The sequence below is a fragment of the Ranitomeya imitator genome, chromosome 1, assembly GCF_032444005.1.
Source record: "Ranitomeya imitator isolate aRanImi1 chromosome 1, aRanImi1.pri, whole genome shotgun sequence".
NCBI lineage: Eukaryota > Metazoa > Chordata > Amphibia > Anura > Dendrobatidae > Ranitomeya > Ranitomeya imitator.
Window position 1 is genome coordinate 493,750,871 of NC_091282.1, and position 21,916 is coordinate 493,772,786.

Below are 21,916 nucleotides of genomic sequence, written 5' to 3' on the forward strand. Positions count from 1 at the left end.
TGGTGTACTCGAAGTATTTCTCCTGGTTGTCATTTAATTCGCCAAACAGACAATGGTAGGCTCCACGACTCTCTCGGACTTCCACTATAGGGTGTAGCCAAAAACGCCGACGACTCCTTCTCCGTAGTTTGTCTCTTTTCCTCTGTTCATGACAGGCAATAGCATAAGCAATAGCAAGGGCTAATTCCAGCTCAAAATTGAGGTAGATACTCTCCATGGAACGATCCATCTTGATGCTCTATGGTTGGAAATAATCTATGCCGGGGTATATATACCACTATTACATTAATACCCACCCTCAACTACCCATTGGTGGCATTATCGATTGTCTAGACACTAGACCCACCCTCTTCTATTCATTGGTGGTGTTATCTAGTGTCTAGACACTAAATTGTGTGTAAAGATATAATCATTGTTTGACAACGCATGCGTCGTAAAACGCTGCGTTTTTTGTATAAACGCACCAAAAACGCACCAAAAACGCTGCGTTTTACGACGCATCCGTCAGACGCTTGCGTCAAAAAAGGTGCGTTTTTGCGCGCGTTTCCGATCCGTCGTGCGTTGCGTCGGCGACGCAGCGTCGCATGACGCTAATGTGAACGTAGCCTTAGTGCGCTTAGGACAATCGGAGATAGCATGAGTGGATTCACCACAGTAAAAACACAGCCCATTCCGACGTCTGTGTTCTTGCCGTTCAGCTCTGGTCAAAGTCCTATCACATTGCATAGGCTCAGGCCTATGCTCAGAGAATACCGCCAAATGGTGCACAGCTTTGCGCTCACGCAAGCGTCGATTGATCTGAATGGCCAAGGACATAGACTCATTCAGACCAGCAGGCGTGGGAAATCCTACCATGACATCCTTAAGGGCTTCAGAAAGACCCTTTCTGAAAATTGCCGCCAGGGCACACTCATTCCACTGAGTAAGCACAGACCACTTTCTAAACTTCTGACAGTACACCTCCGCTTCATCCTGACCCTGACACAAAGCCAGCAAGATTTTCTCTGCCTGATCCACTGAATTTGGTTCATCATAAAGCAATCCAAGAGCCAGAAAAAACGCATCTACATCACGCAATGCAGGATCTCCTGGTGCAAGGGAAAATGCCCAGTCTTGAGGGTCACCACGCAACAAAGAAATAATGATCTTTACTTGTTGAACGGGGTCACCAGAGGAGCGGGGTTTCAAAGCTAGAAACAGTTTACAATTATTTTTGAAATTCAGGAACTTAGATCTATCCCCAGAAAACAAATCAGGAATTGGAATTCTAGGCTCTAACATCGGATTCTGAACCACAAAATCTTGAATCTTTTGTACCCTTGCAGTGAGATGATCCACACAAGAGGACAGACCTTGAATGTCCATATCTACACCTGTGTCCTGAACCACCCAGAGGTTAAGGGGAAAAAAAAGACAAAAAACACTGCAGAGAAAAAAAAATGGTCTCAGAACTTCTCTTATCCCTCTATTGAGATGCATTAATACTTTGGGCCAGCTGAACTGTTATGGACCTGGTGGTTAAGAGCACCCGGAACGACCTGATGGTTAAACTCACACAGGACAAGCTCTGGGAAGTGGGAGCTCTGCTGACCGCAACCCCTAATCCTATCACACAACTAGAAATAGCCATGGAGCGTACCTAACACGACCTAGACGCCTCTTCACAGCCTAAGAGCTAACGATCTGAGTGGAGTTAAATAGAACAGCCAGCCAAAGAATAAACTACGTCACCTGTGGAAGGAACCTCAGAAGCAGCAGGTCCACTCACAGCCACCAGAGGGAGTCCATGGACAGAACTCGCCGAAGTACCATTCATGACCACAGGAGGGAGTTCGAAAACAGAATTCACAACAGATCAGTGTGCGGGCGGTTGGATCGGTGTGCGGGGGGGTGGATCGGTGTGCGGGCGGGTGGATCGGTGTGTGGGGGGGTGGATCGGTGTGCAGGGGTGGTGGATTGGAGCACAGGGGGTGGGATTGGAGCACGGGGGAGCGGACAGGAGGACGGGGGAGCGGAGCACAGGACGGAGGGGAGCGGACCACAGATCGGAGGGCTGGGAGGTCGATCGGTGGGGTGGGGGCACAAAAGTGTTTCCAGCCATGGCCGATGATATTGCAGCATCGGCCATGGCTGGATTGTAATATTTCACCAGTTTTTTAGGTGAAATATTACAAATCGCTCTGATTGGCAGTTTCACTTTCAACAGCCAATCAGAGCGATCGTAGCCACGGGGGGGTGAAGCCACCCCCCTGGGCTAAACTACCACTCCCCCTGTCCCTGCAGGCTGGGTGAAATTGGAGTTAACCCTTTCACCCGGCCTGCAGGAGCCCAATCCGGCCATGACGCATATGCTGCGTCATAGGTCGGATTGGCACGAATTTTCATGACGCATACGCTGCGTCAAAGGTCGGGAAGGAGTTAATGCTACTTCATGCATGGTATTTTTGTAGGAAGAATGTCTTTGGGATTATTTTTCAAATGGATACATTTATGCAGTGCCTATTTTGCCAATTCTATCAAATCTTCAATATGAATAGTAATTTAGTTTACATACACAAGGACATGTGAAAATATTTCTATCCAGAAGGTGGTGCTGCAGGTGTAATTATAATCCAAAGGCAGTCTAAAACACCAATGTATTTTTATTACGTGGGTTCAAACATTATTAAAATTGGATTTATATTCAACTTTTTAAAATATATAGGGTAGCCGCTTTTAAAATACAGTACATAGCCTAGGACATCTGTTTAATGGGAAAGCCAGCGCCAGTTTTAGATAAAGTGGTGCCCTGGCCAAAAGTTTAAAGTAGGGTCTTAAATGCTAACATGTTACATCATCACATGCAAATATTTAGGTTGCATTTATATACGCAGAGTTCAGACCATTAAAGTAGCGTGAGCAATATTGAAATTGTTCGATGTTTGTTTCCCGGCCTCTTTACTCTGACTGATGAACAATGATGGGCATAGAATGATCACTAGTTACTTTACTGAAAATTTGTATTTTTAAGTGGGCACCATCACACAATACTAGAAAGGTCTGGTGGGATCACTACCATGCATGTAAAAAGTAACATACCATGAGTTTTAGAGAAAAAAAGTGCATTCAAATAATAGTAGGATCACCACAAAGATTTAGGCAAAAATGCAAACAGTTTATTTCCACATCAAAAGATACTACACACAATTAAAAACATCTAAAAACCGTTCCGCAATGGGAAAAAAAAAAAAAAAAAAAAAAAAATATATATATATATATATATATATATATATATATATATATATTTAGTTAGTTAGTTACTGGCTATACTCAAATATGCACCAAAACAATTTATTATATATATGCTGCAGATGTCATTTTGTCAAATATATTCAATATATAGGGCCCATATGGTAGCGACAATGTGAGCAATATATGCAACAAATATGCACCCAGTGTACAAACAGTAAATGGTTTACATACAATATATAAAGCCTATATGGTGGCAGCAATGCAAACAATGTATACAATAGATGTACACTCGGTGTGCAAGCAGTAAGGTTTGGACTTGGTCTACAAAGATGCATGTGCAAAAAACTGGCACTCTATATCAACATGTGTAGCTTGACAAAGTGCACAGATGGATAACCAGCATTGAATGTGCTCAATACTTCACCCTAACCAGTCCACTGATGTCACCCCCTGGTCCCATAAGCAGCGGTGCAGCCTGGATACAGAAGAATGGAGGTGCGACCCTTAAAGGTACATGCCTGCAATTTTCTAAAGTCCCTCTTTGCACACAGCACTTTGTTAAGATTGAAGCACATTTTTTGTTGCTTATTGGTCTATAGCACATTGCACTTTATATATTATATTCTGGAGTGGATATATGTAATATGTGGTGGATTTGCGTGCACTGCTTTTTTATGAGGTACATTTGATTACACTTTGTTTTCACTAATTGAGGGACTGATTATTTGGGTGCAGGGTCTGCCAATACCATCTTATGAAATAACCTTATATGTCCTGTTGTGCGCACAGATTTGTTGTTTTTAAATTGTTGCCATGAGTAATATGTAATAAAGGCATTTTTTGACATAATACCTGCGTGGGGTTTCTCTGGCAGTCCATAGGTTGGTTGGTTTGGCTCTTCTCCCTGTTTGGTGGTGGTCACCTACTTTCATAGAGCACCGTGATTAGCTAATATTATTATTATTTTTTTTATTTTTTTACGGAAGTATTTTATAGTGATCTTTGGTGTTTCTGTGTTCTAACATTATTTATTGAAAGACTGTATATCGCAACAGACCGCCAAAATTGCCGCCAAAACCGCCGCCGTTACAGCGCCATGGGGAGCGCTGGAGAAGAAGGGCGTGCCATCGTGGGCGGGAACTAACTGAGAAGAGCAAAAAATAATGGCTGCCCAGTCCAAATATCTCTGTACCCTGAGGACGTGCCCATCGGCAACAGAGATCCGCCTTCTAATCCTAAATGGCGGGAGGAGACCAAGAAGAAGGAACCGCACCCGGAGGAGAGAGCAGGATAGAGACCAGGACGGAGAGAGCCACGTGGAAGATGCCATGGCCAGCAGCCCGAAACCAGAGTGTGGGGTGGAAGTGGAGGACTCCCCCAGCCACCTGGAAAGACACCGCGGCCAGGCATCACCAGTTGGCCCTGAATTCCTGCAGGCCGGAGTGGAAGGGCTCATTGACCAGCTCCTCCAGATGCAGCTAGACACCGGGACCACCCGCAAGCCAGCACCCGTGGAGGACATGCAGGAGCCGTGTCCCATCCAGCAACCCTTAACATCGGAGGAGGAGCCCGGCACTGGAGATACTGCAGGAGGTAGGAACGATAACCCTGCCCCGGTAGCCGAAGACCTCCTAGTGGGCCCCATAGCTGCACCACACTGTTATGGGTCCGCCCGACTCCAGACCTTAGGGGAGTGGGACCAGGCCACGGGGATGGAAAAATTCTTGAAAGCCCCAATCCAACCCACCAGCCTACCTGGAAAGGTATTTGCGGAGAAGACCATCTACCGCTGGGTGAACCCTGGGTCAAACCTTATTAGGTTCCCCGGGACCGCTAAACAAGAGGGAGAAACCCTAGAGGTCCTGAGCTGGGACGAGTACCAGCGGCAAATCGCCCGCAGGTAGGAGGAACACCGGGCCCAGCGCAGAGCCTTTGACAAAAGGGATCTGCAAGCCAAGGCCCAAGCCCACAAGGACCGCCATGTCAACCAGGCCCCGCTTAAGCAGGGCATCGTAGTAACCTTCAAGCTAAAAGGAGGCTGGGGTTTCATAAAAGAGCAGGGACTGTATGCCGAAGTCTTTGTTAACAGGAGGGATGTGGAGTCCCACCTTTGGGAAGGACACCCGGAGAGGGATCTTTACCCAGGGGATTGTGTCACGTACACCAGGCACTTTGGTGCAAAAGGGTAATTCGCTCTAAACGTTCATAAATATAGAGACCCCATCCCAAGACTGTCTAGCCCAAGACACCAGCCGTGCCTCCTCATGCAGTAACAGCGCCCACTTGTGCTAAAGCAGCTGCAACTAGCACTACTCTCACTGTCACTCCTGCCTGCACCACTACTAAGACTATGGTGTGCACCATCAACACTACGGAGACTGCACTAGCCACTGGGCCAACCATAACCTGCACCCAAGCCGTCGTGGAACAGAGGTCAGTGGGCACCCAAACCCCCATCAAGAGTGAAGATGCACCGCATGTAGCGCCAGGTAGCCTCTCGTATCCTAAGGGACTGCCATTACCCGTGCTACCCCAGTAAACCACAGTAAACTTTGAAAAATAACTGTAACTAGTTAACTGTTACACTTTTTGCTGCTAAAGTTTATTGAACCCGGCCAGGGTTATTCCTTAAAGGGACTCTGTCAGCTCAAATTGGCGGGATATTAAAATGATTTCTTACTGGTCAGATGGGCAGCGTATCCTCTTTATTTCTCCGTCCCTGTTTTCCGCATTATTTTCGGGAATAAGAGTATGCATGCGCCATAGTTGGTGCGTGCGCCATGCAGTCTTCGGTGGCGCATGCGCAGTATGCTTTGCCCTACTGCAGGCAAAGCCGAAAAGCATTACTGCGCATGCGCTCGTGCACTTTGTCCTGAAACACAGCAAAATACTTCCGGGACATAGTGCGCGGGCGCATGCGCAGTAATGCTTTTCGGCTTTGCCCGCAGTAGGGCAAAGCATACTGCACGTGCGCCACCGAAGACTGCATGGTGCATGCGCCAACTATGGTGCACACATACTCTTATTCCCGAAAATAATGCGGAAAACAGGGACGGACGGGGTGGAGATATAAAGAGGATATGCCGCCCATCTGACTGGTAAGAGATCATTTTAATATCCCGCCAATTTGAGCTGACAGCGTCCCTTTAAAGGGGTCCTCAGTTTTAAGAGGATCCTAAGTTTTGCACATGTTTGCACAAATTGTCTTATGGAACTGAGAATCATGAACTGTGCATGATCAAGACTTTCCTTGTACATAGTTTGCACCTTCTTAATGGTGCTTCCCACTGGTTTTACAAATGAAGCTTTTAAAGAAACTGCTTCTAAGGAGACTGTTTCTAATGTTGATAGAAAGTGTTTTGTTTTCCAGAGACCTGAAGAAAAACCCATTTGGTGCGGCAGGATTCTGGGTCTGGATACATGCCTTGTAGCCCGCCCAAACCAACGTTGGGGGTTAATGATGGGTCCCTTGCTTCGCTGCTGCTGTTCTAAAGTTTTAATTGACTTGAATATTAATGTGATTAATACTTTGCACTACCTCATTAAAAGAGACTTGAATATTGTTGGAACCCTTAAAGGGGTTGTTTAATCATTGCACTTTACTAGAATATATTAAAGAGCTAATATAGATAATAGTGATGAAAGTTGAGGATTCACTTTAGATAGAATCGTGTTTTATGTAGCTGATAACCTGATGCACCTTTGATAAAATGATGAGAATAAAGTAACCCGCGGGGGTTAGATGAAAATTTTGCACTAGATAGTATACCTGTGAGGGTCATAGCACTTCATACCTAGTTAGTTGTTGCAATGTTTTATTAAATTGTTCTTAAAAGTAGGCCTACGATGTAAATAGTTAATGCAACGTTCAACTGTCCTCACCTCCCATAAAGGGAAGCTTAGCTATAGTATTAACTTGTTTTATTGCATTCCAAAAATTGTTGCCTTTTTGCTAACCTGTAACTGTTGTTTTCTTTTCCAAGTCGGGGAGTACTGGATTTAACTGGGGGGAGTGCAGCGCCCCAGGGTCCTGGTCGTTGCAGTGGTATTCTTTTCCTCTCGAGGAGTGATGCCACGTTTGGAGGCAAAGAATAATAACTGCATCCAGGTATCAAAAACATGCAACACATTTCACACTCCAGGCGACCAGTGGGAGCTTCTGCTCCTATTTATTAGGTCACTCCTCATATATATGACTGGTAGTCTGTAGGGGAAGTTAGTGAGTTCCTGGCAGAGCTCCAGACAGGAGTTCTGTTAGTTCCAGATCAGAGTCTGAGGAAGATGGAAAGTTAAAGGAGCTGTGCATGCCCTCAGAGCTTCCGCTCCCAGAAAGAGACATTGAAAGACAGAACTGTCGATGGAAAGGATACCAGAAGAGGACCAGCCCCGCTCAAGCTGTGTCCTTCTGAGGCGCAAAATCCCGGTAGCCGGAACACCGAGGGAGTAAGGACCTCTACGCCTTATTTCAGAGACCGGCAGGACAGTTAACTGCAGGTTACCTGTCCGCACCTTTCCCAGGAGGCAAGGTGACACCTACAGAGCCGGGTTATCTAAGAGACCCTATAAACAGGCTCAAGTCACCAGTCATACGGGTTTTGTCCTATCCTATATGGGGGACAGAGAGAATGAAACACCACGTCTGTGAGACCCTTATGTGAAGCCATAGGCAGTAAGGGACTACACCACCGCAGCGCAAGGGAAGCCTACTGATTTCCACCTGGACAAGGGGACTCTGGACTTGCCTCCAAACCCGCCGGACTCTGCCTGCCCTGTGATCTGGTGCCCTGGACTGTGGATGCTGAAGTCTTCAGTAAAGGTAAAGAGACTGCAACCTTGTGTCCTCGTTCTTCTCTGCGCCTCTCACCATACCACCATCTACACACCGGGAAGCCCTAGGGACATACTACACCTGTGGGAAGGTATACCATCTAGCTGCCATAACATCACCCCAGCGGACCACTTAAAGCAGTGTCGGTCACCCTGACCGAATACCACAGGTGGCGTCACGAACACAAACTCTATCCCTTTAAAGACATTTAATACGGACGTCCCAGGGCCATGGACCGGGTCAGGCACCGTGACATACCCCCTGTGAACTGCAGGACCCGGTACTGAATACCCCACAGCCCTTGGGGGCGCTCCACTATTATTATTCTTATTATTAAAACCAGTGCTCAATGATGACATTGGGGGAGCTGAGACAATGTACAGTGGGTACGGAAAGTATTCACACCCCCTTAAATTTTTCACTCTTTGTTTCATTGCAACAATTTGGTAAATTCAGAAATGTTAATTTTTTTCTCATTATTGTACATTTTGCATCCCATCTTGACTGAACAAAAACAGAAATGTAGTAATTTTTGCAAAGTTATTACATTGGAATGTACTTTTTACTGATCCAAAGACATACTGATAGGGAATTTAGATTGTGAGCCCCATTGGGGACAGCGATGATAATGTCTGTAAAGCGCTGCATAATATGTTAGCGCTATATAAAGATTATTATTATTATTATTATTATTATTAAAGATCCTGAAGTGGTAGCAAGAAGATCAAAAAATCTCCGGGATCTGTTATTACATAGTTTATACAATCCAACTCGATCAAAGATAAATCCTGCTGTTTTTTCCCATGCGGTACATGCGAGGCATGTTTGAATTTGATAAAAACCAAGACCTTTTCTAATTTTGACAGAACCAAAATGTATAACATCAGGAAACACATCATGTGTTCCTCTCGCTGTGTTATATACCATGCCACCTGCCCGTGTAAAAACGTCAATATCGGGTTACCAACACGAGAACTAAAAATTAGGACACGTGAGCACTGCAGAGACATTGAAAAAGTTAAAACCACTGACGATGAGTCCACACTAAAAAAACTGCCTAAACATTTAAAAAAGTACCATCAATGTAATGCAGGTGGCTAAAGTTAAAAGGTATTGATTCAATTTCTTTAGGGATCAGAGATGGCAATGTGGGAAATGCTTTGGCCCAATTGGAAAGCTGCTGGAAGTATCACTTAGGCACTCTATCTCCGCAAGGGTTAAACAAGAGTTTTGGTTTGGGGGCTTTTTTGTGAATCTATTTATTTTGTTGTAAATCTGTTCCATCATAAGTAATTCTCTTTGGCTGTTTTTGGTTCAATTAGCATTTTGTAATCTCTGATATATTTGTTTTTATGGGTGAGAGAGTGCTTTCTATGTGTTGTCTAATAATAATTTTTTGTTTGCCTATATAGATTTCCGTTCCCTGAAAAATCCCCACAGGAAAATTGCCCACATGAAAATTGCCCACATGGTGAATTGCCCACACAGAAAATTGCAGCATCACAAAGTTTCAGATCTATGATATTTGAGCTACAGGGTGAGGATGTTCACATGATATGTGATCAGCTTGTGATTTACAGTTGACCTAGTGCAAAACTGCAAAAATGCTGAAGATCTGTGGTTTGTAGCAGTCTGTCATTATCAGCAATAGATAGATACTGTATAGTCGGCTCTCATCTCTCACTGATTCTGCCTTACTTTTCCCACCTTCACATACAGAGCAAGCAGCAGTGTGATCCAGAGGAGCCATCACTGCTATCTGTACTCACAAAAGTATCACTGTATTATCTGTGGAGTTACATGGGACTGCTGGTAATGCCTAATACATTATCATCTCAGTGGGAGCCCACCAAAAGCAGGGTGCTGCTGGCAGAAATAGTTGGTCCTGGAAGCCCAGGAGGCACAGCAGAAAAGTGAGACTCTGTCACTTGTACCAATTTGTGTTCTTGCTGATAATGTATGATATGGTTTGGCAGTGGTGCAAGTGTCCGATGGGCCCCAGTGCGAAATTTGGACCTGCCCCCCCCACACACACACACACATACATTGGTCAAGTGTATGGGCTCCTGTAGCGTTCTAAATTCTATAAAGGCTTATGAATTGCCCCCCTCCCCCTTCATTATGTAGTAATGTCCCCATCCTGGTATATATGCCCATCATCCTGGTGACTATGTCCACATCCTGGTATGTATGTCCCAGTGCTGGTATGTATGGTGGTTTTCGAGTGGAACTGCTGCTCTGTTAGGTGGCTGCAGCAGCTGCCTTCACTAATCGCCTAGCCTGGGTTTGCTATTTAAACCTGCTCTGGGCTTTAGTTCATGCCTGCTGTCAATGTTCTTGGTTGGACTTGATTCTTTCCTTGGATTTCTCATATGGCCAGTCCTTGTCTGCAAAAGATAAGTTTTTGCTAGTATTTGTTTGTCCATTTGTTTGGACTCCATTGCTCTGTATATTTGTCTCTTTTTTGTCCAGCTTGTCACTATGTCTTATTCAGGCTAGCTGGAAGCTCTGGGAAAGCAGATTTGCCCCTCCACACCGTGAGTCAGTGTGGAGTTCATTTTTGTAAACTCTGCATAGATTTTGTAGTTTTTAATACTGACCGCACAGTATCCTTTGCTTTCTGTCTATCTAGTTTAGTATTGGCCTCCCTTTGCTGAATTCTGATTTCATTTCTATGTACGTCATTTCCCTCTCCTTTCACAGTCAATATTTGTGGGGGGCTGTCTTTCCTTTTGGGGGTTTCTCTGAGGCAAGATGGCTTTCTGTTTCCTTCTTTAGGGGTAGTTATATCTGAGGCTGTGACGAGGTGTCTAGGGAGTGTCAGGAACATCCCACGGCTATTTCTAGTTGTGTTGTTAGGATTAGGGACTACGGTCAGTAGAGATACCACCTTCTCAGAGCTCGTTCCATGTTGCGTTTTAGCCACCAGGTCATATCAGTGTGGCCTCTTAACCACCAGGTCATAACATATATCGTAAGAGACAACAGCCAAAACATATGGAAGTAAGGTGGCAGGTGGTGATCCCAGGAAGAATGGCTCATGAAGTAGCAAAGAAGCCCATGAATTTGGAGCTCACTTCGGGCCCACAAAGACCTACCAATGGTTACAGCGGTATGTGTATTGCCCCCTGTTGGAGTCTGTTGTGGAAGAGGTTTGCCGGCAATGTCGAGTACCGAACAGAGGGCACCCATCCAGACCATACAAACTAAGGAGCCGCTAGAAGTCTTGATGATCGACTATCTCCTCATGGGACACTCGGCCCGGGGGCTACAGTACTGTTTGGTGATGACCGATCATTTCTCTAAGTTCGCAGTAGTCACCCCGACTAGAGATCAGACTGTTGAATCGGCGGCGCGAGACATCTATCAAGACTTCATTCGGGTATATGGATGCCAAAAGCGCATCCACTCTGACCAAGGCGCATGTTTCCAAGGCAAAGTGATGGAAGAACTGTATCGTATGTATTGCATCGAGGAGTCCCGGACCACCCCTTACCATCCTCAAGGCAACGGAACATGTGAACGCTTCAATCGAACCTTACTTCAAGTGCTGAGGACATTGGAGGAGAATAAGTGTAATAGCTCTGCTGGCATCACTATGTGGCCTCCCATCCCTCACACACCATCTTACTCACTGCTCCATGTCATGTTGTGTTCAGTCTGTTGCCAGCTCCATATTCTGTGCCTCTGCTCTCTGCATGCTTCCTAGCTGTGTATATAAGGGGGCGGCACCAGAACTTTCTGGTTCTTATGGAACCAGGGCACATCTGTCTAATCTGTTCCTGACCAATTACCAAGAGGCCTCCAGTAATTAGGGCAGCTCCACCCTGTGGTCTGGGCCTGTGCAATGTCTAAACTCAGTTAGTCTCTAGCTTCTGAGCTGCCAGGCCTTCCTCTGTGTTCCTCCTTCTCTGGAGGCTTTTCTCCTTGCCTTGCCTAGCTTTGTCTTATTCTTTGGTCTGCCCTCCAGGAGGCAGTATTTCCTGGTCTCAGTGTCTGTGTTCTTGCTTTACTTTGTTTTGGTCTGTCTGCCCTCCAGGAGGCAGTATATCCTAGTCCCTGTCTCTTTGCTCTTGTGCTTTGTCTCGCTCCAGTACCTTGTCTGAACTTAGTCCTTTCTCTGTCTCCCTGTCTCCTTGTCTGAGGCTTCTTTCCCTGTTGTGTCTTTCCTTGTGTCCTCTCTGTTTGCTTATGCTCCGTACTCTTGTGGCTCTGCCTGCTCTGTACCCTTGTGACTTTGCCTGTGCTCTGCTCTCTTGCAGCTTTACTTCTGCTCTGCTCTCTGCTCCTGCTGCAGAAATCTCTTGTTGCAGCTCCTCTCCGCATTCCTTGTGGTTCCGCTCTGCTTAGCTTTTGCTGCTGCAGAAACCTCTTGTTGCAGCTCCTCTCCGCATTCCTTGCGGTTCCGCTCTGCTTAACTTTTGCTGCTGCAGAAACCTCTTGCTGCAGCTCCTCTCCGCATTCTTGCAGTTCCGCTTTGCTTAGCTTCTGTTGCTGCACCATCTCTTGCTGCTCTACCACTCCTATCCGCAGCCTTGCGGTTCTCTTCCTGTGTGAACAGGTCCCAACCTGTTCCTTCACATTTCATTCCTTCCTGCTTGTTTCCATACCTGCCTCTCCTGTGTGAACAGGTCCCAACCTGTTCCTTCATATTCCATTCCTTTCTGCTTATTTTCTTACCTGCACCTCCTGTGTGAACAGGTCCCAACCTGTTCCTTTATACTTCACATCCGTACCTTCACCTCCTGTGTGAGCAGGTCCCTACCTGTTCCTTCATACACCACACCAACCTGCCGTTTCTCCAGCCCAGTGTCTCTGCTGTTCCTGCCAGCCCTGTGTCTCTGCCGTTCCTGCCAGCCCAGTGTCTCTACCTTTCCTGCCAGCCCTGTGTCTCTGCTGTTCCTGCCAGCCCTGTGTCTCTGCTGTTCCTGCCAGCCCTGTGTCTCTGCTGTTCCTGCCAGCACTGTGTCTCTTCCCTTCTTGCCAGCCCTGTGTCTCTTCCCTTCTTGCCAGCCCTGTGTCTCTGTCGTTCCTGCCAGCCCTGTGTCTGCCGTGCCTGCTTGCTCTGTGCTTCAGCAGTGCCTGCTTGCCTACTCGTCCAAGTTTCTGCAGTGCTCATTTGCCTGCCGCCCGCACCTGTCCTAGTGTTCCTGTCTCCCAAGTGGGATCAGCAGCCATAGCCAGACACCACCAGTGAGTAGCACCTGGCAGCTGCCTGCCACACAAGCCTGACCTCACCATCAAAGCACCAGCGAAATCCAAGGCAGCTGTCCTAGTCATGCCCCTTCCAGGGTAGTCTGGTTCGTGGCACAGTGGGGCCACAAACCCTCCGAGCTCACGCTCCCCAGTCAGGGCGTGAGCGTGACAATAAGAAGGCATGTTGGCCAGACTACCTGCCAGAGTTGGTCCGGACCTACAACAATTGTGTCCACTCCACCATGGGTTATACCCCTTTCTACTGCTGTTTGGAAGAGCTGGACGAGAGATCATTGAGATGAATTTGGAAAAGCCAGAGCAGCTGATGGAGCGAACAGTCACCTCATGGGTGAAAGAGCACCGGCAATGATTACAAACGATAGGGCAGTTGGCGGGTCAGCAGCTGCAAGAAAAAGAACATACGGACCGTGAACCGAGTCAAGAGTTACTGCTCCAACCCGGAGACCGAGTATTAATCAGAGAGAAATGCCCCAAGGGAAAACAAAGTGAGAGATGGGAAGTACAGCCTTACAGAGTAATCGAGCGAGTGTATGCTAACGGCCCTGTCTACAAGGTGCAGATTGAGAGTGGGGTATCTGCCCCTAGAGTACTTCACGGAAATATGCTGCGGCCCTGCCGGACTGAGATCTGTTCTATGCCATTGTCGCCTGAAGGCGCTACTCCACTTCCTGAATCCGTCATGCCTGATGGTGAAATCGATGATGAGTGGTGGACCATCCCTGACACAGTAGGGGGTCCTCAGCCGCAAAGAGACGGTAATCCCATGGATGTACCAGCACCGCCACGCAAGGACAAGACCAGACAAGAGCCCACGATGACTCCTGCAGCAAGTGTTCCTCTGGAAGATAGTCAAGCCTTGCCTGACAGCCAAGAGCTCCGGAGATTCCAGAGGTCTAATGCAGGGGTTCCACCAATCCGATATGTAGAACAGTGTGCTCTGTCTGTTTTTCCAACTTTGTTGCCTCTTCTCTAGGTGCTGTTTCCGCATTGCACGTTCCTTCATTACACTTTGACCTTGATGCTGTGATGGCCGAGGATGACCATCATTAAGAAGGGAGGCATGTAAGAGGGTGGTGCTGTTATGGACAGTAAGGAACATGCTGTCACTTTAAAAGACAGCACCCCCTTGCCTGGTGTGATGGCATGTTCTGCTTCTCCCCTGCAATTAGACTGCGTGAATGAACTGAACTGTGCAGAGGGTGGGGGTGGAATCTGAACAGGGTGTGTGAGCTGAAGCTGCTGCAGAGAGAACTTTGTGCTGTTTTTTTTGCAAGAAAGGACCAACAGCCTGTAACAGAGTGGACTTGAGAAATTTGACAGACTTTTCCAGGTGCCGCGAGAGTGGCTGTCCTGTGTGAGATTGAGAAGCCATGAAGATACAGAGAAAGGGATTTCCAGGAGCACCTCCAGGACCCAGAAGCAAAGAGAAGACCACGTTTCACGGAGCTGGCAGAAAGCCGTGCTCACCACCGTTCTGGACTGTTGGGGGCCCCCGGGACTGGATCAGTTTCAATAGTCAGTACACGGGAGCCATGTGGCCTGCATAGTAAAGGCCAGGGAGGTTATACGTAGAGTAGCATCATTATTTGTTTATTATTTGCATTTACTTGTGTGACGTATGTTGATTCTGTAATAGTTGGAGCACATTGCTATTTTACGGACAAGCTAAGGAATATAACTCTTGTAAATTATGTTTTGCCATTGCATACCCCTGTTTGCATCTTCCTCATCCACTTCATTCCTTACCTTCCAATAAATCTACCCTTTGTTGTTTACACCTCATCTTGTGTACGGTAGTCTTCCTGCACCGTGGTGGTCCCCTGGCCATAGCGTCACATTTACTGCAGAATTACTGCGGATTTACCATGGGTTTTGTGCAGATTTCACCTGTGGTTTTACACCTGCGGATTCCTATTATGGAGCAATTGACATGCTGCGGAATAAGGAACGCTACATTTCCGCGTGTTTTTTTCTGCAGCATGTGCACTGTGGATCTTGTTTTCCATAGGTTGGAGGGTAGCGGAGGCCACACCACACCCCAACTTGGAGTGTGCCCGGAGGCTACAACCCAACTCAGAGGGTACCAGAGGCCACACCCTGAATCGGAGGGTACCCGAAGGCTTCACCCCAACTCCGAGGGAACCTGGAAGGTAACGGATGCCACACACACCCCAACTCGGAGGGTAGCAAAGGCCACACACCAACTAGGAGGGTAGAGGAGGCCACACCCCAACTCAGAGGGTACCGGAGGCCGCACTCCAATTCAGAGGGTAACCGGAGGCCACACCCCAACTTAGAGGGTGTTAGGAGGCCATACCTCAAATCGGAGGGTACCCGGAGGCTACACTCCAACTACAAAGGTGGCTTGAAGGTAACAGATGCCACACCCCAACTCGGAGGGTACCGAAGGCCATACCCCAACTCGGAGGGTAGCAAAAGCCACATCCCAACTCGGAGGGTATTGGAGGCCACACCCCTGCTCAAAGCAAATCGAAGGCCACACCCCAACTCGGAGGGTAGCAAAGGCCACACCACAACTCAGAGGGTATGGGAGGCCACACCCCAGCTAGGAGGATACCAGACAACTCACCCTAACTCGGAAGGTACCAGAGGCCACACCCCAAATTGGAAATAACCGGAGGCCACATCCCAACTGGGAAGGTATCGAAAGCCTCACACCAACTCAGAGGGTAGCAGAAGCCACACCCAACTAGGAGGATGCCAAAGGGTAGCGGAGGCCACACCCCAACTCGGAGGGTGCTCGGAGGCCACAACCCAACTCGGAGGGTACCAGAGGCCACACCCCAACTCAGAGGCTGCCCGGAAGCCACACCCCAACTCGTAGGGTACCAGAGGCAACACCCCAAATCGGAAGGTACCCGAAGGCTACACCACAACTCCATGGGTGCCTAGAAGGTAATGGATGCCACACCCCAACTCAAAAGGTATCGGAGGCCAAACCCCAACTTGGAGGGTAGAGGAGGCCGCACCCCAACTCAGAGGGTATCGGAGGCCACACCCCAACTAGGAGGGTACTCAGAGGCCACACCCCAAATTGGAGGGTACCCGAAGGCTACACCACAACTCATAGGGTGCCTTGAAGGTAACGGATGCCACACCCCAGCTCAGAGGGTACTCGGACGGTAGCAAAGGCCACACCCCAACTCAGAGGGTATCGAAGGCCACACTCCAGCTCGGAGGGTAGCGGACGACTCACCCTAACACGGAGGGTACCAGAGGTCACACCTCAAATTGGAGGGTACCATAAGCCACACCCCAACTTGGAAGGTATTGGAGGCCACACCCCAACTCAGAGTATCGGAGGCCATCTTGGAGGGTACCAAAGGCCACACCCCAAGCAAAAAGGTACCAGAGGACACACCCCAGCTAGGAGGGTACAGGAGGCCACACCCCAAGTCAGAGAACACCGGAGGCCTACACTCAACTCGGAGGGTATCGGAGGCCACACCCCAAGTCGGAGGGAAACGGAGGCCACACCCCAACTCGGAGGGTACCAGAGGCCACACCCCAATTCTGAGGGTACCGGAGGGCACACCCCAACAAAGAGGGTATCGGAGGCCACACCCCAACTCGGAGGGTACCGGACACCGCACCCCAACTCGGAAGGTACAGAGGCCACACCCCAACTTGGAGGGTACCGGAGACCGCGCCCCAACTCGGAGGGTACAGAGGCCACACCCCAACTTGGAGGGAAACGGAGGCCACACCCCAACTCTGAGGGTATTCAGAGGCCACACCCCAATTGGGGCTGTACCAGAGGCCACACGCCAATTTATAGACTACCCGAAGCCACACCCCAACTCGGAGGGTACCGGAGGCCACACCCCAATTTGGAGGGTACTCGGAGGCCGCATCCCAATTTGGAGGGTACTCGGAGGCCACACCCAAATTTGGAGGGTAACGCAGTAGACACCCCAACTCGGAGGGTAACGGAGGCCACACCCCAACTCGTAAGCTACCAGAGGCCACACTCCAACTTGGAGAGTAGCAAAGGTCACACCCCAAATCAGACGGTATCGGAGGCCAAACCCCAACTCAGAGGGTAGAGGATGCCACACCCCAACTGGGAGGGTAGCAAAGGCCACACCCCAACTCGGATGGTATCGTAGGCCAAATCCCCACTCGGAGGGTAGCAGAGGCCACACCCCAACTTGGAGGGTAGCAAAGGCCACACCCCAAATTGGAGGGCACCCAGGGCTACACCCCAACTCCGAGGGTGCCTTGAAGGTAATGGATGCCACACCCAAACTCGGAGGGTACCGAAGGCCACACCCAAACTCGGAGGGTATCGGAGGCCCCACCCCAACTCAAAGGGTAGCAAAGGCCACACCCCAACTCAGAGGTTGTCGGAGGCAACACCCCAAATTGGAGGGTACCTGAGGCCACACCCCAACTCGGAGGGTACCAGAGGCCAGCTCGAAGAGTATCGGAGGTCACACCCCAAATAAAAAGGTACCAGAGACCACACCCTAACTTGGATGGTACCAGAAGCTACACCCCAACTCGGAGAGTGCCAAAGTCTACACCCCAACTCGGAGTGTACCGGAGGCCACACCCCAACTCAGAGTGTATCAGAGGCTACATCCAAGCTAGGAGGGTACCGGAGGCCACACCCCAGCTTGGAGTTATCGGAGGCCACACCCCAACTCGGAAGGAAACGGAATCCACACCCCAACTCTGAGGGTACCGGAGGCCACACCCCAACTCTGAGTGTACTCAGAGGCCACACCCCAATTGGAACTGCACCAGAGGCTGTACCTCAATTTGGAGGGTACCAGAGGCCACACCCCAATTCAGAGGGTAACATAGGCCACACCCCAATTAGGAGGGTACCAGAGGCCACACACTAACTTGGAGGGTATCAGAGGCCACAAGCCTATTCGGAGGGTACCGGAAACCACACCCCAACTCGGAGGGTATCAGAGGCCACACCCGAGCTCGGAGGGTAACGGAGGCCACACCCCAAGAGTTCACATCCCATCTCGGAGGGCACTGGAGGCCACACCCCAATTCAGAGGGTACCAGAGGCCACACCACAATTAGGAGGGTATCAGAGGCCACACCCCAATTAGGAGGGTAATGGTGACCACAACCCAACTCGGAGGGTACCCGGGAGCTACACCTCATCTCCGAGGGTGCCTGGAAATTAATGCATGTAATAATATAGAGCACGGCACTCTTGGCTTCTAGGAGGTGCGCAAGTTGGGTTTCCAACCCATCAAATCAATGCAATAAATACTTGGCACTCAGGAGATCTTTTTGTATGATAGAAAGTGAACAATTCGTTTATTGGGTGCATCCACAATTTAAACGTTTTCGGTCTACTTAACAGACCTTCATCAGAAACAGATACTGGAATACTGCAATACATATGTAAGAATACAAAGACATATTGTTAAGAAAGGTCACATGATGCACAATCTCAATACAGACATAATACATAATATTTGAGAAGAATAACTACATCATAAGAGAAGAGACACACAACGACTGTGGCGGACAGGATGGATCCGGCCTGGTGTCCCGTGAGTCGTGAGCCTCGTTACAGGAGATACTACGGACTGTGAACGTGTAAAGGAAAGGAATATGATAAAATGATGACCTCAAGTCCCAGTAAAGAAACTAGATGGGCTATGTGATAACCTCCCCCACTAGAACAATGAAGGATACTGCGAATGAGGTGACTACCCAAAATGCGGGATCAGAGGGTTAAGGTGCGAGCTGAAGTGCCTATGACATGGAGACAAAAGATATGAGCACATAATCAGAACATGTAAAACCACATAAACATGCCATATAGTAGGTATTGTATAGGATTGCTAAATGTGAGGCCCGGGTGGGCGTGCTATATGCTGAGACTAGTCCAGGTCTGAGACCACCAGGAATCTATATGAGCGGGAATCAAACCTACAGGCCAGAAATACTGCCCGTAGATCTGAGGATAAAGAAAAGGAGAAAAAAAGAGAAAAAAAGAAAACGGAGAAGAAGGACAAATACGGAGAAGAAGGACAAATATAGAGGAGATTGAGATGAATAAGGATAAATAGAAGACTAGAAGCCCCCCTGGAGGTACCTGGAAGCCACGAAGAGTGAATGTGGGCCCACAGGGGTGCCAACAATAGGCACAGTCCGGGAGAGCAGGGCGCCTGAATGACAAAGGTTATAAAAAGTAAGACCCAGGACAAGTGGCCTAAGGTAGGGGGGTACATATAGGAACTGCGGCGGTTACCTTGGAGAAACTGGAGCTGCAGGAGCAGGGCGCTAGTAGAAGGGCGAGTGACTCGCAATGGCAGAAGCGCTAAAGACACAAAAGGCAGAAAAAAGGTAACTGGGCCGTCCAGGATATAAACTGGCAAGAGGGGTAAGGATAAGGAGAGGAGAGGGCAGAAGGGATGAGAGAGCATCGCAAAAGGAAGAGCGTTGCTATACCTGAGGACTCCACAGGGACAGGCACCGGACAGCTGAAGAAGCGTCACTCCCAGGGACTGCTGACAGGCGGCGGCACTTCCGGGTTTAAGTGCCCGCCGCCATTAGGTCAGCTGATGTGCCGCGTCATCGGGTCACATGACCGCCGGGACCGCGCGTGCGTGGTGCGGGCCAAAAGCCGGGGAGGAGAGCCGAGGGGAGGCGGCGCCTGCGCAGAGGAATGAAGCGTCGGCCAATGGGGACTAGGCCGTGTAATGCCAGCTTGGACCGCGCATGCGTGGAAAATAGAAAATACCGGGGAGGAAAGCCAAGGGGAGGCGGCATCTGCGCAGAGCACTGGGGTGCCGGCTCACAGGATAGGGGATACCGGGCAGGATGCCCAATAGTAGCCGAGTGTAAAGGAGGCACACTAGGACAGCAGCGTCATGATATAGAGTCAGAGAAAGAGATAAAGGTTCATTAGATGGTGGTCACACTGGAACGCTGTGTAGAGATGAAACTAACACTCTACATAGAGATGGCTTTGTGAATACTATACCATGTGAGGAAAGGCCAGTGCTCAAAACGTGGGGTGTGACTAACGATTCTGAAAAAGAAGAGACACGAAACAGTTAAAAACAGGACAAGAGAAGGTCAATATACAATTAAAACACAATGAAAACGTACACAGTATTTTACAAAAAAGCTGATACATCATAGTCCCTGTTCAATCCCCTAGGTTCAAGGGTTTGTAGCGTATATATCCAATATGCTTCCCTTTTCTGAAGCATTTTGGTGCGGTTTTGACCCCTTCTGGGGATGTCAACCTGTTCAAGAACCTGGAATCGGAGTTGAGCTATATTGTGATTTTTTGCAGAAAAATGATACGAGAGGGGGAGGTGCGTCTTATTACACCGGATCGTGGACTTATGTTGGGCCACCCTATCCCTCACTGTTTGTGTGGTTTCCCCTACATAGGCCAAACCGCAAGGGCATTTGATAAGATAGACCACAAAAGTCGACTCGCAGGTATAGAAGCCCTTAATGGGAATGGCCTTACCAGTTTGTGGATGAAAAACCGAGGGACCCTTTTGTACATTGCTGCACTGTAAGCAGTTAAGGCAGGGGAATGTGCCCCGTCTTTGAGTGTGAAGAAAGACCTGCTTGGGAATCAGGGTGCTAGGGCCAATATAGGCCTTGACTAGCCTATCCTTGAGGTTCCTAGCTCGCTTAAAACATGACAAAAATGGCAATCTGAACTCTGCAATATTAGGGTAGCTTTTGGTTAGGATATTCCAGTGCCTCCGTATGGTCGACTGTACTAAGCCAGAGAAAGGGTGGAAAGTGGAGACAAATGGGATTCTTTTAGGATTATCCCTAGTTCTACTATTGGGCATATTGCGTTTAGCCTCCGTCAGTACCCCCTTAGGGTACCCCCTATCAGCAAACTTGTGTTCCATCTCGATAAGTCTGGTTTGTTTTAAATTTTCATCGGAGACAATCCTGTCAACCCTATGAAACTGCGATTTAGGGATAGAGTTCTTAATGGAGGGTGGGTGGCAGCTGGTGAAGAATAAAAGGCCATTGCGATCTGTCGGTTTTGTGTATAAATCGATAGCCAAGTGGCCCCCCCTCTCCTTGTAAATCAGAGTGTCCAAAAAGCTAATCCTGTGTGTGTCATGTTGTATCGAGAATTTTAATTCAGGCCAGATACCATTGATGTGTTGATCAAAGGACAGGAGCGATTCAATTGGGCCATCCCAGATGCAGAATATATCGTCGATATATCTCCGCCACATCATACAGTGACTAATAAATAGAGGATGATTATATACAAAATCCTGTTCGAAATTAGCCATATACGCTACAGCGTAAGGAGGCGCTACATTAGCGCCCATTGCGGTGCCTTGTTGCTGGGCATAGAAGGTGTCCTGGAACAAGAAATAATTTTCTTTGAGTACCAGGCCCAATAGGTCGGCACAAAGATGACGGATTTTACTATCTATTTTGTTGTCATGTAAGAGTTTATCGGTAGCTGCTAAGCCTTTCTCGTGGACTATTGATGTATAAAGGCTGTTAACGTCCCAGGTTATCAGGAGGGAAGAAGGGGATATGGGGCCCAGAGATTTAATGACCTGAATGAAATCATTAGTATCCAATAGGAAAGAACGAGTGGTTTTAACTAGCGGTGTGAGAATTTTTTCCAATACCATA

At 48.4% G+C, this 21,916-nt stretch overlaps 1 long non-coding RNA gene across 1 annotated transcript; it reads right to left on the bottom strand.

The window, feature by feature from the left end:
* Nucleotides 1–18,725: 18,725 nt before the first annotated feature.
* On the bottom strand, nt 18,726–20,342 carry LOC138657901 (uncharacterized). The gene is made up of 5 exons (XR_011317247.1): nt 20,262–20,342; nt 19,527–19,595; nt 19,371–19,443; nt 18,968–19,027; nt 18,726–18,858 (listed from the first exon to the last, which is right to left on the bottom strand). It is a non-coding gene; the product is annotated as an uncharacterized lncRNA (long non-coding RNA).
* Nucleotides 20,343–21,916: the final 1,574 nt, after the last annotated feature.